Consider the following 15,520-nt stretch of genomic DNA (forward strand, 5'->3'; position numbering starts at 1 on the left):
ATCAAGTTGTTGCTTTTTACAATCTTACTGTTATTTTCATGCAAAGATGGTGGAAAATGTACAGTTATCATTGGATGGCATCAGAATATGAGGACAGTTGTGTTTTAGATGAAATGGTGATCAAGTGACACCTGGATGTAACATATTTTGCTATTAACATCATCATGCCAGAAGAAAAGCATGAGACCTTTAATACTGTTGCTCTCGCAGTATCATGTCAATGGCTGTTTATGATATACTACACATGTGCAAGTTTTTATCACTTTCTGACATTTCAGTGGGCAAGAATCTTTTGTATAAATCTTAGAAACAGTATGGAGAGACTGTAATCAAAGACTAACAACATCATGGTTGTGCACACGTTTATTTATGGAAGGAAACAATTGTGACATGTTTTATTTTGAAATAAATTATATTTTATATCGTTATTGAAATATTCTAAACATTTTTTGTAAAATATATATATTTTTAATTTAATTATATATATATATATATATATATATATATATATATATATAATTTTGTAAAAATGTATTAATTCATTTTATTTTAATTCAATTTTATTTTGTTAAATATTTTGCTAAATAGCCACTAGTTGCATGCACACCTTTGTTTGTGTATTTATTTATTTATTTTTGGTTATGTAGTTGCCCAAAATAAATGGCAAAAGATTGCAAAAGAATAGCGTTTGTTACTTTATTATGTCTGCTATCTATGTATCATCCTAGTGAACTTTTATTATGTTTTTTTCACTTGAAATCATTTTTTAGTGCTATTCAGCGTGGACAAGCAACGTTTGGAGAATGCTTCAAAACACTAGTTTAGGTTGTTTTGAAACGCAAATGCTCTTTTTAAACTCATCCATAATGTAGACGTCATCCTTCACACTATGATATCATGCTATGGCAGTCTACAGACATCAGATCAGAGGCCAGAGATCATTACTTTCTCTTGCTCTGGTGATTAAATGCACCATCCAACAATTGTACGCCCTGCAATCCAAACCCAGTTTGCTTTAAAAATGCTTAATTTTCCAGGTTGTATTTTTTCGTGTCTCTGTGGGTTCATTTCAATGGCTCATTTACTGTCAGTATTAGAGCTAATAGGATGTCGGCTGAACAATGGATCTTATTACCTGAGTGTTTCTTTTCATTTATGAAATGTCAAACACTTTAACATTTTAGGATTATATTACACTGTCTATCTAATGCCACTCTAAATGCCAACATCTTTTTCTTCGCTTAGTCTGAAAGACAAACTTCCTTGCCTCTGTGACATAGATGATATTTGCATTGACCCCAATCACAGACAGCTAGTCTCAGTAAATGTTTCAGCCCTGATCTCAGTTATGAGCTCACAGGTGTCATTGACCCTAAATCAGGGGTCATCTGAACATTAAGGCTATTAGTGGTGTGAAACAATAGCACAGGTGACAAGAGGTCGCATCTAATCAGTGTGTCAGTGAAGATAAATGCTGTCCAGTTGACCTGCACTCGCACAGGTGGGCACACACACACACACACACACACTTCACGAGAGTGACTCAGAGACTCATAAAGATCCCGTGTCAGATTAACAGCGGCGCCAAACATTAACACAGAGAACATTGCAGCCGCGGCAGTGCGGTGCACTCACTCGTGGCCTTTGTCTTTGACGTGTCTTTGTTAGAGATTTAAAGGCTTGTAGCAGAGGTCTGTGGATGAAATTAAGTTCAGAAGGGCAACGATCTGTGATAATAATCTGTCAGGTTTTTAAAAAATTAATTAATGTGTTTTTATATATATATTTTAATGTATGTATTCATGTTAATTTTTAAACATTGGTTTGTTTTTGTTTATTTATTTGATAGCCCACTCAGTAATCAAAAACAAGCAAAACACATACAGGGTTGCACATACACATTTTTTTATTATTATTTATTAAAAGCGTATGTATTTATTCATTTACAAAATACAGCTTTCATATAATGATGAAAAGCAAGAGTCCTTACCCCTCAGTAATCGAAGACTAGAAAAAACACCTAGACATTTTTCTTTTCTTTACAAAAACTATTTACATTTTTAATGAAAATAATATTTGTAAATACAATTTAAAAAAACTTTTTATATTTTCTAAATATATTGCAAAATTTTGCATGAGTTCATGCATATGGTCTTTATTTATTTATTTATCACTGTAATCAAAGACTAGTAAAACATACCTTTTTATTTATTAATTAAAAAAATATTCATTCATTTATTTATTTAAAACAATACTACTCTCATATAATGATGAAAACTAGAGTGCTTATTCCCTCTGTTATTTTATACTAGCAAAACACCTACACATTAGTTGTCTGTACACATTATTTCTTTATTTAAAAATATGTATTTGCATTTTTTTTTTACTTAAAAATATTATTATTTATTTTAATATATTTCTAATATATTTAGCTCAATTTTTCTAAATACTCAGTAATCAAAACAAAACAACTACATGGTTGCACACACAGTTTTATTTTAAAATTACAGTAAATTATTGAAATGTATTCCTTTATAAATTTAGCTAAATACTGCTGTCATAAAATGATGAAAAACAGGAGTGAATATATATAATCGAAGCACAATGCGAGCACATTGGGACACACACCACACCTCGCAATCTTGACTGGCAGCCCTTCAATTGAGATTCATTCTCCTGCAGACAGCAGAAGTCAAATAAAAGTGCAGTGTTCTTCAAATATCTCTGAACTCTCAAACTTCAGAATGTGCTTCATCTCCGTCTCTTGAGAGTTGGATAAAAGCAGAAGGTTATGACTCTGGTTTAGTTCCCAGAGTTCGAGTGCTGAGCAGTTTGCCCGTGTTTGTTGTTTATAAAGGCATCTTTATCTGTTGTGGCTGCAGATTTTCAAACTGAACTGCACATCAAAGTTTTATATGAGGTTTAAAAAATAAGATGCAGGACACCATGATAATGTTCTGTTTGCTGTTGCTTTAAAAGTCTGTGATCTAAGTACATTCAGTACCACAGTTACTTGCTTCATATTTGTCTTTTTGCATGATTAAGTCGGGTCTGATCCCAGTGCAGGGATCTTCTGTCAGTCGGTGGCTCTGATTCAGCATTTATACTGTTCCAAGATGTTATTTTCCAACTCAGTCAAATCTGAAGTCTGAAGTCATGATCAAAACTTGACTTGAGTCTCAGGTTCCAAGGTTGCAGTTTAGCCAAGACATGTCAAGTTTTGAATTTAAGACTCCAAAGGGCTTGCTGTAATGTTGATTTAATTTTTTAATGCATTGCTTTATTAAAATGTATTATGCTGATGAAATGTGTTTTGGCACAAGCCATAACAATAGTAAACAATACAGCAAACATGTGCCAAACTTCCCATATGAAAGCAGCAGAGCTCTTTCAGTCCCAGTATCTCCTCATGTTCTGTGAGTATTTGGGAGTGTGTTAATGTGTTCACAAGATGCAGGGTAACCATTATCAGCAGAGCACATGCAAGAATAACATGTTCACCTGGAAACAAAAGCTTATTAACCTGCTTGAGTACTGTATCCATGAAAACAAGGGCGAATTTGACAGTCTTTGTTCATGTGACATACTTACCAATAGACTATTAATTGCTTTTTGCAGTGAATCTCAGACTCAGTCTTCCAGCAGAGCTGCTTCTACAGCGACTGTCTAATGATGAGACAAAAGAGTGGAGCAATTAATGATGTGTGTGTGAAAAAGAGATATCATTTTATTAATTTATAATTCATTTATTCATGTAAAGTGTTTATATTTGCTTGTCTATGTAATATGAAACATAAATATCTTATATATTTTGGTCAAAGGGGTCATACGATGCTTTTTTAAAGATCATTAGTTTGTGTATTTGGTGTAATATAATATGTTGACATGCTTTATTGTCTCTCCTTCGAGTGTCGAGTCATGTGACAGACACAGTGATGAAGCTCGTACTGTATGTGTTTGCAGTACATGAGCCACGGACGGTTAAAGGTCCCGTTTTACGCGTTTTTTTGAAGCTTTGATTGTGTTCACAGTGTGCAATATAACGTGTTCATGTTTCGCGTGTAAAAAACACGGTATTTTCACACAATTCACCTATCTGTATACCGCTGTTTTCACTGTCATAAAAACGGGCTGATGACTTCCTTGTTCTATAAAGTCCCTCCTTCAGAAATACGTAACGAGTTCTGATTGTGCCAACGGTTCCTGTGTTGTGATTCGACAGCAGCTTAGAGCAGGCTGACCTCCTGGAAACGCGATTGTTGGCTAGTTTTGGACTAGTTTTGAGAAGCAAGTGGGCAGGAGCATGTGCTGGAGATATACTTATAATCACAGGAGCGTTTTTTTTTTGCACAGCCCTAACATCTAGTTAACAAAGCTAAACAGCGTTGCGCTTTGTGTAATTAGTTACAGAAACTGTTAAACTCACCAACTTAAATAATAAAATACACTTACCGGTTGTGGTCCATAAACAACGCCTTCTCCAGACAAAGAGGGAACTGCTCCATCTTTCAAGAATAATCTTGGTGCGAATCCGGCATTAAACTGATTGAGATTGAGGAAGCTGTCCTCAGCAAAATGTGCTGCACATAGTTTTACATGTGGATTATAATTTTCCGGAACCGAGTTAAACATAAATTGTAACCATTAATCTCTAAGTACAGCGTCCCTGGGAAGCCCAAAGAAAGGTGATTGGACTCCGAGATGAAAATAACAGCGTTTCAACGACGATGGCGACAAACACAAACGCAGCTCTTCCTCTTCTCCGACGCAACAAGACCACGCCCCCTTTTTGTGAATTCATGTGGGCGGAGGTTAGTCGAAAAACTGTTTTAGTGATGTCATTACTACAGGAACTAGAGGGATGAAGTCCAAACGAGTAGTTTTTTTGTCTGTTAAATAAAATATCTCGCTTGCCATTGAACTTTGAGCTTTAGAATTTTACAGATATTATTTATACTCTAACAACATCATTACACACTAACTAAAGTTTAAAACATGGAATCACAAAGAAGGGGACCTTTAAGACAGCTGACTCCACTGTGTGACCGTCTCTCTCTCTCTCTCTCTTTTTACATGTGCGCACACACACACACACACACACACAGACACACACACACACACACACACACACACACACACACACACATGTGATGCTCAAAACTTTGCATTTGAACATTAAATAGCAAATACTTAAACTAATAACAAAACATACTTCCAGTAGCTGAATCAGAAGTGGCAGATTGTCGTAGAAAAGTCAGAATAACCTCTTCTCCTAGGTTCATGAAACGGTCGTACATAAAATGCGTTGCTGTTCTGTTGTAAGTAATCTTAAAGATTCCTAAATTCATCTACTTTCTGAAGGCCAAATAAAGTGCTTTTGCTTTCTCATAGAAACACACAGTATCTCCCTGACATGACTGCTTCAACACTAATAGAGTTACTGAAACCACGCCTTCTTTCTTAGCGTGAACATTTGTGCGGTATTACTCAAATATTTCCACATAGTGACGTAGACATGTGGGGCGTGTTTAAACGAGCCGTTTTAGGTGGCATGGCAGAGTCATAACTTTGAAAAAGAATATCTCTTTGTGTCTTGAGACTTCAGTCTTTGCAGCTTTACAGATCTTCTTCATGCACCAAAAGCTTGTAACGCTCCAAAGAGAAAGGGCATTTTTTTAAATCGCACCATATGACCCCTTGTATTCTTTATAAACAACTTCAAGGTATAGTTAAACCAAAAATGGAAATTTACTTCATATTTATTCACCCTCAGTCCCTCAGTAGATGAGTTTTTTTCTTCATCAGGTTTGGAGAAGTGTATCATTGCATCACTTACTCACCAATGGATTAGTCTGCAGTGAATGGGTGCCGTCAGAATGAGAGTCCAAACAGCTGAAAAAAACATCATTGTAATCCACAATTAATCCAAACCATCAATTAACATCTTGTAAAAGACAAATTACTTTCTTGAAAGAAACTATTTCATGATTTTTGATGTGAGAGACAACAGTAGATGGTATTTTATCACTGCAGAAAGCAATATTATGTGCTATGGGCTCATATTTTGACCATAAGTGATGGTGATTAAAGGTAAAACAACTACAAACATGCAGCTTTTGCTTCACAAGATTTGTGTGGATTACTTGTGGATTAATGTGTTTTTAGACTCTCATTCTGACGGCACCCATTCACTGCAGAGCATCCATTGCTGAGCAAGTGATGCAGTGCTACATTTCTCCAAATCTGATGAAGAAACTCATCTACATCTTGGATGGCCTGAGCATGAATAAATCTTCATTTTTGGATGAACTGTTCCTTAAAGCTGGCGTGTACTTCACGCTTTATGGTGAAAGTTTAGCTTTTAAGCTTGAAAACTAGTTAAAAGGAAATGGCAACAAGTCAAATGCAGGCTTATTTTGATGCATAAAATGAATCGACATAGTGTCTGACTGAGCATTTATGTGGTGCAAAAAAAGGGAAGGAAACTAAGTACTCTACAAAATCTGTTTTAATTTAATAGAGGCCATACATTTCAAGTCCAGCTAATAGCATTTGATATAAATTTAATCTATAATACATTATTTATATATCTGTATATATGCTCATCATTTTACTGCATAAAAAAATCAATTTGTATAAATGCCTTTTGAAAACGAAAGGTTCATATTTGTAGTAACGCTAATTTGCTTATACATAGCGTTTTAAGTGTTTTTTTCTTTTGTAGATCTGGTCGACGTGACAAAACCTCACATTCGGTTAATTATTATTTTTTAGCAAACTCTTATGATGTGGAAAGCTTTGTTAAAAGGCTAAGCAATTAGTGATATTGTTTCTCAAACATTTCTTTCTCTTTTTATATCACATTTTCACTTCATAGCTTTGAAGACGAAGCGGTGCACGCGGATGATTACAGATGCAAGGCTTTCCACCCGTAATTCATTATTTTTCATCAAAACAATACAGCCAAATTTCCACCATCATCATTTCTTGACTTTAATTAATGAACTTAATGCGGGAAAATTATGCCAACTAATCCTGCACCCCGGCGTACTCTATGATTATTCATAGCAGGAAGATGCACAGCATCCAATATTTATGAGCTCACATTTCTGTAGGATTTTTTTTTGCTGCAATGTGCTTATCATTCTTAAGCATGCTTGTTTACTTTGTTTTGTTTAGCTCTGACTAAACTTTATGCATCTCCATTTAATTTTGCAGAGGAAAAGCACGTCTCAATTTTATCCCAGGTATATTTCAGAAGCTTCCTGTATCTGCAGGTCAAGTAAAAGTGCTGACCTTGTGTTGTTAGTCGCAGCTTCATTAATCGGGGTGTCACCAGCTTCACACGTCCTATCTTAAATGATAGATGAGCTACAAGAGACTATCTGTGGCGCAAAGACAAGCTGATAATGTATTAGATCATAGACAAAGAGATCGCTGATAATAAAGTGCACCTCATTCATCCGCTCCCCGACTCCACACGACTTCAACAATTGTATCTGCCAAGAACGTACACAAAATAACCTTTTCCTTCATAATTGCTTATCAGGATTTTACAGCAAGGAGCACATAAATCATATTGTCACATTTGAAGCGGTACCAAGAGTGCAAACTCTTTAATTAAAGCATGTTCACCAGTATGCAGAGCTGGATGGGGAATAGTGCTGGCGGTCTTTCAGTTATCAGGGGATTGGCTGTAACTGTGGGGCCAATCGTAAGGCTAATTATCTGCTCTAATAAATCAACACGGTTTCATTCGGGGTAACAAAATATCACTTTAAACATTATATTCTTTAATTAATGTCACAGGACAAGTCTAAAATAAAGAGCTGGAAGATAAAACTAGAGTGACTCGATATTCTTTTAATTGCTAATGATTCACTTAGGTGTGACTGCTTATTTCGCATTTTTTATAATGGTGAGACAAAGCATACAATCCAAAGTTATATATATATGTATATATATATATATATATATATATATAGGTGTGTGTGTGTGTATGTGACCCTGGACCAGTCATAAAGGCCAATGTTGAAATTGAGATTTATCTGATTAATTTATTAGAATTATCTGAAAATTTAATAAATAAGCTTTCCATTGATTGGTTGTTTCCATTGTATGGTTTGTTACGTTAGGATCGGACAATAATTGGCTGAGATACAACTGTTTGGAAATCTGGAATCTGAAGGTGCAAAAAAAACAAAAAAAACAAGAGAAAATCACCTTTTAATTTATCCAAATGTAGTTAGGTTTTATTATTAAAACAATGATTTATGTCTTTCTTTAACATTCAGTCATGAAAGTGTCTCTCTTTAAGTACACTTCAGTGGCTTTTTATTGTAGGGGTATATGTCATACACTGAATTTTTGTGTATCTTGAGTATTGCATTGATCCCATCAGTTGTAAATCTTAAAAGATAGCTACTCACTGAGTTTTAAAGTTTACAGTTTAACTAAAATGATACTTAAATGTACCAAGCATCTTTCTCTGAAGATGAGATTTCAGATTAGCTTAGCTTGGCTCATTTTCTGTAGAGCAGCGGGTAGCTAAAATAAAAAATAAAGCATGTCTTTTAGACAGACCCTCAGACAGCTCTCACAGAAAAGCAGACTGAGTAATGGCAGAAAGAGATGTGTTTGGTCAGACTCTGCGCTGGCTCTGTATTACAGCAGAATAAGCACATGATGGCAAAGAATATATCTTCCAGCTGAACTCTTCAAACAAAAGCACCAGAAATGACTTGGGCATAGCTGGATGCATTTGTGTTGGCTTTCTGTACATGCATGAAAAGCCTTTGTTATTATTTTTTCAAAAAAGGCCCTCGTTTCATGTCTCCTTTTCACGTCGTTGACCAAATGATAATGAAAGTCATTCAGGACCTTTTCATGGTTGTTTTGTCCCAACTCTCTCCAACTAACACTGCTGTTGTTTGTCTTGGGTGATGCTGAGGGAAGAAAAACCTGTCCTTTGTGTCTTCTGGCCATCTGTGCTTCATTACTGTTTGCTCTTTCAACTTTCTCATCTCAAAAGCCTTTCATATAAACCCCAATTATGAATTTGGAGAGAGAATCATTCATATTGGTGTATTTACTTTAAGAACCCATATTTAAAGTGCAGATTCTGCTTCATTTGACACAATATATGGCATGTAGATCTGTATTGATGATCTAATGTATACTGATGCTCAGTGGGCTTTCTCATTCCACCTGTAAACACAGACAAGCAAAACAAACCATGCATTCAGAGTGTGAGATAAGTCTAAACCGATCGTCTCCAAAAGGCAATCGAGCGATGTGTGTGGGTAATGGGAATTGTGATGTCAGGTTTGGTTGGTGTTGAAGCTCGAGTCGATGTTTCTGGCTGAAAGACAGACAAAGAAGATACTCGAGGCTTAATGCTTCATTGTATTAGCATCTCAACACATGGCTCAAAGCAGTGACCTATAATAGAGACAGAACGCTTCTGAAATTGGTGCTGACATTAATAGTCAGTGCCATTACAGATGAAAAGGGACAGCTATTTCACACAATATTACCATGTGCAAAGTAAGAATACAGAACAGCTGGATATTGCTGATCCATCTAACAAGCATACTAATGGATTTGGAAAATATATCATATAAATATTAGAGCTATCATTTGAAGAGAATTCTGTCATTATATGTCATTTATGTTATTCCAACTTTATTTTTCTTCCATGTACACTGTAAAGATCATCATTAGAAGATTATTAGAGTCCAAGAAAATACTACTTGCGTTGTTGTACTTCAATTTTTTTTATGTTTAATCCATTGTGTTACTTGCCATTTCCTTATAATTATATATGGAATTTACTTGCAGTTTCTAAGTTAAAATTGTTCAATTTCTTACACCAATTCTACACTTCTTCTACACATTTTTAACAGAAGATCTATTCAACCAAAACATTTTGGTGACCATTGACTTTCATTGTATGGACCAAGATAAAAATACAAATAAAATACATTTCTTAAAATACTGTCTTCTCATAAAAGAAGAAATGCACACAGCTTTTTAATGACATGACTGTAAGTAAATTGTCACAGTGTCTGGGTGGTGTTCCCTGGGGTTTCCATTAGGTGTCCTCCTTCCCGCGGCGTCTGTCACCTTATCAACTTCCTGTTCCCTTATTTGGTCACATTCCTCCTGGTTTGAGTTAATTGATTGTTCCCCACCTGTCTCCAGTTCCCTCATCACCTTCTGTGTATTTATACCCGGTCTGTCTTAGTCTGTGTTACGGAGTCCTTGTTTAATGTCCTATGATTATTCATGTCCGTCAATTCAGTCTTGCCCTTGCCTTGTCTTCTTGTTTGTTTTCTTGTTGGATTTGGATATTCTGGTTTTGACCCTGCCTGGACTGTTTACCTCTTTGGATTACCCTTTAATAAATGACTTACCTGCAATTGGTTCTCTCGCCGTGTTTCTTGTAACACTGATCGTGACAGAAGGACTCCGTCAAAGTAGGAACCAGCTGTATGTCATTTTTCCGTTCCCCAGCAAGAGGGCAGAGCGCAGAACCAAGTATCTTCGATTGACCGCCCTCCGCCAAGAGGGCAATGAAGTGGGTGCCCTGGCTCAGGTGTTCTGGTCCCTGGCCGAGGGCATGGGCTACAATGATGTGGCCCTTAAGGACTATTTCAATGGCGGGCTGGATGACCCAGTGTCTCAGGAGGAGATGGCACAGTTAGAGACACTGGAATTCTGGGAATTTGTGCGCTACCTGCAGCATCGGCTTCCGTGGGATGCCCCAGCCACTCCGGTCTCTTCCGTTGGGGTGGTCGTCAGCCCAGCACCACTGCCCAGGATGGCTACCAGCCCAGCTCCGTTGCATAAGATGGCCACCAGCCCAGTGCCAATGCCCAGATTGGCCACAGCCCAAGATGGCCGCCAGCCTAGCGCCACAGCACAAGATGGCTGTCAGCCCAGCGCCACAGCACAAGATGGCCCCTAACCCAGCGCCAATGCCCAAATTGGCCACCGGTCCAGCACCACAGTACAAGATGGTCGCCAGCCCAGCACCACAGCACAAGATGGCCGCCTGTCCAGAGTCATGGCCCAAGATGGCTGCTTGCCCAGCGCCGCTGCACAGGATGACAGTCACAGCTGACCCTCTGGAGTCGAGTCAGGTTCCAGTGAACTCTCCAGAGTCGAGTCAAGTTCCAGTGAACTCTCCAGAGTCGAGTAAGGTTCCAGTGAACTCTCCAGAGTCGAGTAAGGTTCCAGTGAACTCTCCAGAGTCGAGTAAGGTTCCAGTGAACTCTCCAGAGTCGAGTAAGGTTCCGGTTGACCCTCCGGAGTCGAGTCAGGTTCTGGTTGACCCTCCGGAGTCAGGGCTAGTCACCCCTGACCCTCCGGAGTCAGGGCTAGTCACCGCTGACCCTCCGGAGTCAGGGCTAGTCACTGCTGACCCTCCAGAGTCAGGGCTAGTCACCGATGACCCTCCAGAGTCAGGGCTAGTCACCGTTGACCTTCCAGACTCAAGTCACAGGTGATCTTCAAGGACAGACTCAAGTAACTGGTGATCTTTCATGAAAAAAGGCAAGTCACCATTGATCTTCATGAGCAAATGCAAGTCACCACTGATCTTCATGAGCAAATGCAAGTCAACAATGATCTTCATGTACAAGTGCAAGTCACCGATGGTCTTCATGAACAAATGCCAATCACCAATGATCTTCGTGAGCAGATTCAGGCCAGCACCGATCTTCTGGAGTCCAGTAAAGACACCAGGGGATTACCAGAGTTTCGTCGTTCTGTTTGTCCGGCCGCAAGGAGGTCTGCTCCGCCTTGGGGGGCTTCTGCCCTGACCACACGGTTGTGGTGGTCTTCTGCTCCGCCTTGGGGGGCTCTCGTCCTGACCACATGGCTGTGGTGGTCTTCTGCTCCGCCCTGGGGGGCTTCCGCCCTGACCACATGGCTGTGGTGGTCTTCTGCTCCGCCTTGGGGGGCTTCCGCCCTGACCACACAGTTGTGGTGGTCTTCTGCTCCGCCCTGGGGGGCTTCCGCCCTGACCACACAGTTGTGGTGGTCTTCTGTTCCACCCTGGGGGGCTTCAAGTTGTTGTTTTTGTTTTTTGTGTTCACTCCTGTCCCTGTTCCTCTCGGTTAGTCTGGCCCTCCGTCCCTCCCCCTGTACCTCCTCCGGTCCTCCTCCCTCCTGGTTTCCCTGTTTTGTGTTTACAATTCTGGTACCTGTTCCCCATGTTTTTCTTTTTGACCCTCCGTCCCTCCCCCTGAGCCTCCACCTGTCCGCCTCCCTCCTGGTCTCTGTTTTGTGTCTGTCGTGGAGCATCTGGCAGCCGCTCCGTAGTGGGGGGGTACTGTCACAGTGTCTGGGTGGTGTTCCCTGGGGTTTCCACTAGGTGTCCTCCTTAAGGTCTGTCACCTTATCAACAATCATTCGTGTCCATCAATTCAGTCTTGCCCTTGCCTTGTCTTCTTGTTGTTTTCTTGTTAGATTTGGATATTCTGGTTTTGACCCTGCCTGGACCGTTTACCCCTTTGGATTACCCTTTAATAAATTGCTTACCTGTAATTGGTTCTCTCGCCGCGTTTCTTGTAAAACCGATCGTGACATAAATGATGGAATTTTAAATCTTACTTCATTCTGCAACAGACTAAACTCAGGACATGCCTTATGTGCTCTGTATGTTCTTCTTTAAGTCAACATGTCATGGAGACTTACCATGTAATGTAAGCATGAAACCAGCTGTTAAATGTCTACTTACAGGAAAATGTCATCTTTGACATGTTGCATTGAACCTTTTACTGTTATTAGGATAGAAAATATTTTTAGTCTTCAGTCTCTTATATGATTTGCATGAAAATATGCAATTATTAAAATCTGGAAACAAGTTAGTATTTTATAACATTTTAAGAATACATTTTTGGTTAAATGTCTAAAAAAAATTACTGTGGTCAACATACGCTCAAGATATTTTCATGTTTTATTCTACAGCATTAAATTATGGAAGGCCATTTCTGCCATAACAGAATTGCGAGATGTAAAGACCTCAAAGAATATTTATGAGAATTGTTAGATATAAATTCACAATCACAATTATTATTATCATTATTATTATCATCAATATTTTATTTTTTTTTATTTTTTTTTATAAGATTTTTATAGCTTTCCATATAAAATATCCTTTGTGATATTTATTAAGCTTTTCCTTGTCTTGAAAAGGGCTAACAAGTTGCTAATGGTAATAATGCTAATAATAAAATAATTGCAGATGTCATTAAACATCATCGCATCAAACAGGTAAAATACCCTTTAGTCAGTTTTATCAAGTTTATAATCACACTCTTGCATGCTATTCTGTAGAAATATCAGAAGCTTAAAGGTGACAACATAGATTTTTACTTCTGGTAATTTGTATTTGTAGGCTTCAGAATTCATAAACATTGTGTTCATTTGTGAAGATTATCTTGATGAGGGAGTCAGGGAGATGCTAACTTGCAGGTTGGTCTACAAAAATCATCACTGCAGCGCTCTATGTTGTGTGGGTCAGGATGCTCAAACAAACATGCCACAGAGAAACAGTTTTTAGACTTTAGGGGAAATGAACTTGATTCTGCACATTACACAGAGATTAGTTAAGTTAAAATAAGAAGAAAAAAAAACTGACACACACAATAGATTTCAGAAAAATAAAATGTTTTTTTTTCCGGTTGAATTGAAGCACTGAAATTGAACTTTACCAGTTGACCATCTATCACGAACAAGTTTGCCATTTTCTGCACCATTACCTGCTAAAGGTGTCTGATGTCATTTGTGTTGCTAAATGTGCAGAAATGTATTCAAGTCCATCTTTGAGCAGGAGCAGATGTGTTGCTGAGTGCTTCATTACAGCACATCTGACCAGGGTGTCCATTACTAACAGTCAGCTTCAGCAGGTGGGAGGGAAGTGTTTTTACATCAGCACTGCTAAGAAATATTGCAGGTTCAATACAAATTAGGCTCAATCCACAGTACCCACAGTACAGCTGTGTGAGAATATAATTCCTATTTTGCGACAATACAAGCAATCTTGCAGTTGAGATATCTCCCTGCTTGAGTTTACTGCATGTGAATGTTCAGAATGTTCTTACATTTTTGCAGTTGTTTTAGAGTTAGAAGTTGTACTATGTTGTCTTATGCGATGAAGTTAACAGAACAGATCATTAAGCAGAAAAGGTTAGAAGGTGATTTTTCACATTAAAGTCATGTTATCATGCATATTGTTTGTTTGTGTCAGCTATGTTTGCAGATAGCTCACTTAAGTGCCTCTCTGTAACTCTGACATTCAAGTAACTTCTGTGCTTAATTGAGCTTAACTTATACTGAATCCAAAACATACCTCAACCATTTGAACTTTAAGTGAACAAATGTGAAGCTTTTGGACATAAATGAGCACTATAGTGTGCAGGTTTGAAAATAAGTAGTCCACTTCATTTTATACTTCATAAACCCTTTATAGCAAGTAATACACATTCAAGAAAGATAATATCATTCATATACCTGTTTGTGTGAGCTTGCATTGCCTCTAACTCTTTGACCTTGTCAATATTCATAATAAAACTGATTTAAGCAGTGTCTAATGCAGCTCTTGGGTGCCTTATTTTATGTGTAGCTCTAGAAAGCATGCTTGTCCTTCTTGAGTTGTGGTCTCTTTGGGCAATGAGCTGTTTATTCTTCGTTTCTGAGGCTGCACGAGCAGGTGGTTGTGTCTGGGAGCCGACTGGAGAGTAGTGAGGTATTGACTCTCGCAGGAACTGAAAACTGTGAAGTGTCCAGGCTCATAAAAGCACACTTGTCCGCACTGAGGCGCGTATGCATTATAGATGTGGAGAAACACTGAGAAAATGTGAAGGGTGGCAGCAGGAAGGAGGAAGTCATAAAATTAGGACTCTGAGGAAAATGTTGAAACAATGAAACTATCCAGACCTCATCATATACCGAACCACACAAATGTGCTATATTTTTAGAGAATTGATGTATGTTATATAATTCTACACTTTTTCACACATGATGTCATATTGGCATATTTAGTTTAATAACTAATAAAGTCTAAATTTTATATTCTTCCTTAACTGTTTTATTTATTAATAATTCAGTTGAAAATCCGTTGCTATTTAATTTTACAGAAACTACCAGTTAAAAAAAAAAAAAACGGTAATACTGTATGTCATTACATTTTAAAATAATTATTTTCTATTGAAATATATTGTACAATGTAATTTATTCCTGTAATGCAAAGCAGGATTTTTAGCATATTTACTCCAGTCTTCAGTGTCACATGATCCTTCAGAAGTCATTCTAATTTGCTGATTTGCTGCACAATAAATATTTCTGAATATTGTGTTGAAAACAGTTAAGTTGCTTAATGATTTGTTGAAATCGAAATACACTACCTCTTAAAAGTTTGAGGTATGTAAGATGCTTAAGAAATTAATAACAATACTTTTATTCAGCAATTATAAATTAACAACAACAACAAAAAAAAATACTGGTTTAAAAT

General features: G+C 37.7%; 1 protein-coding gene across 6 annotated transcripts in view; it reads left to right on the plus strand.

The window, feature by feature from the left end:
• kcnip4a (potassium voltage-gated channel interacting protein 4a) overlaps nt 1-15,520 on the plus strand; it is a 167,284-nt gene that overhangs the window by 131,052 nt on the left and 20,712 nt on the right. The gene's annotated exons all lie outside the window — the stretch shown is intronic.

The sequence above is a fragment of the Carassius auratus genome, chromosome 7 (assembly GCF_003368295.1).
Source record: "Carassius auratus strain Wakin chromosome 7, ASM336829v1, whole genome shotgun sequence".
Lineage (NCBI taxonomy): Eukaryota > Metazoa > Chordata > Actinopteri > Cypriniformes > Cyprinidae > Carassius > Carassius auratus.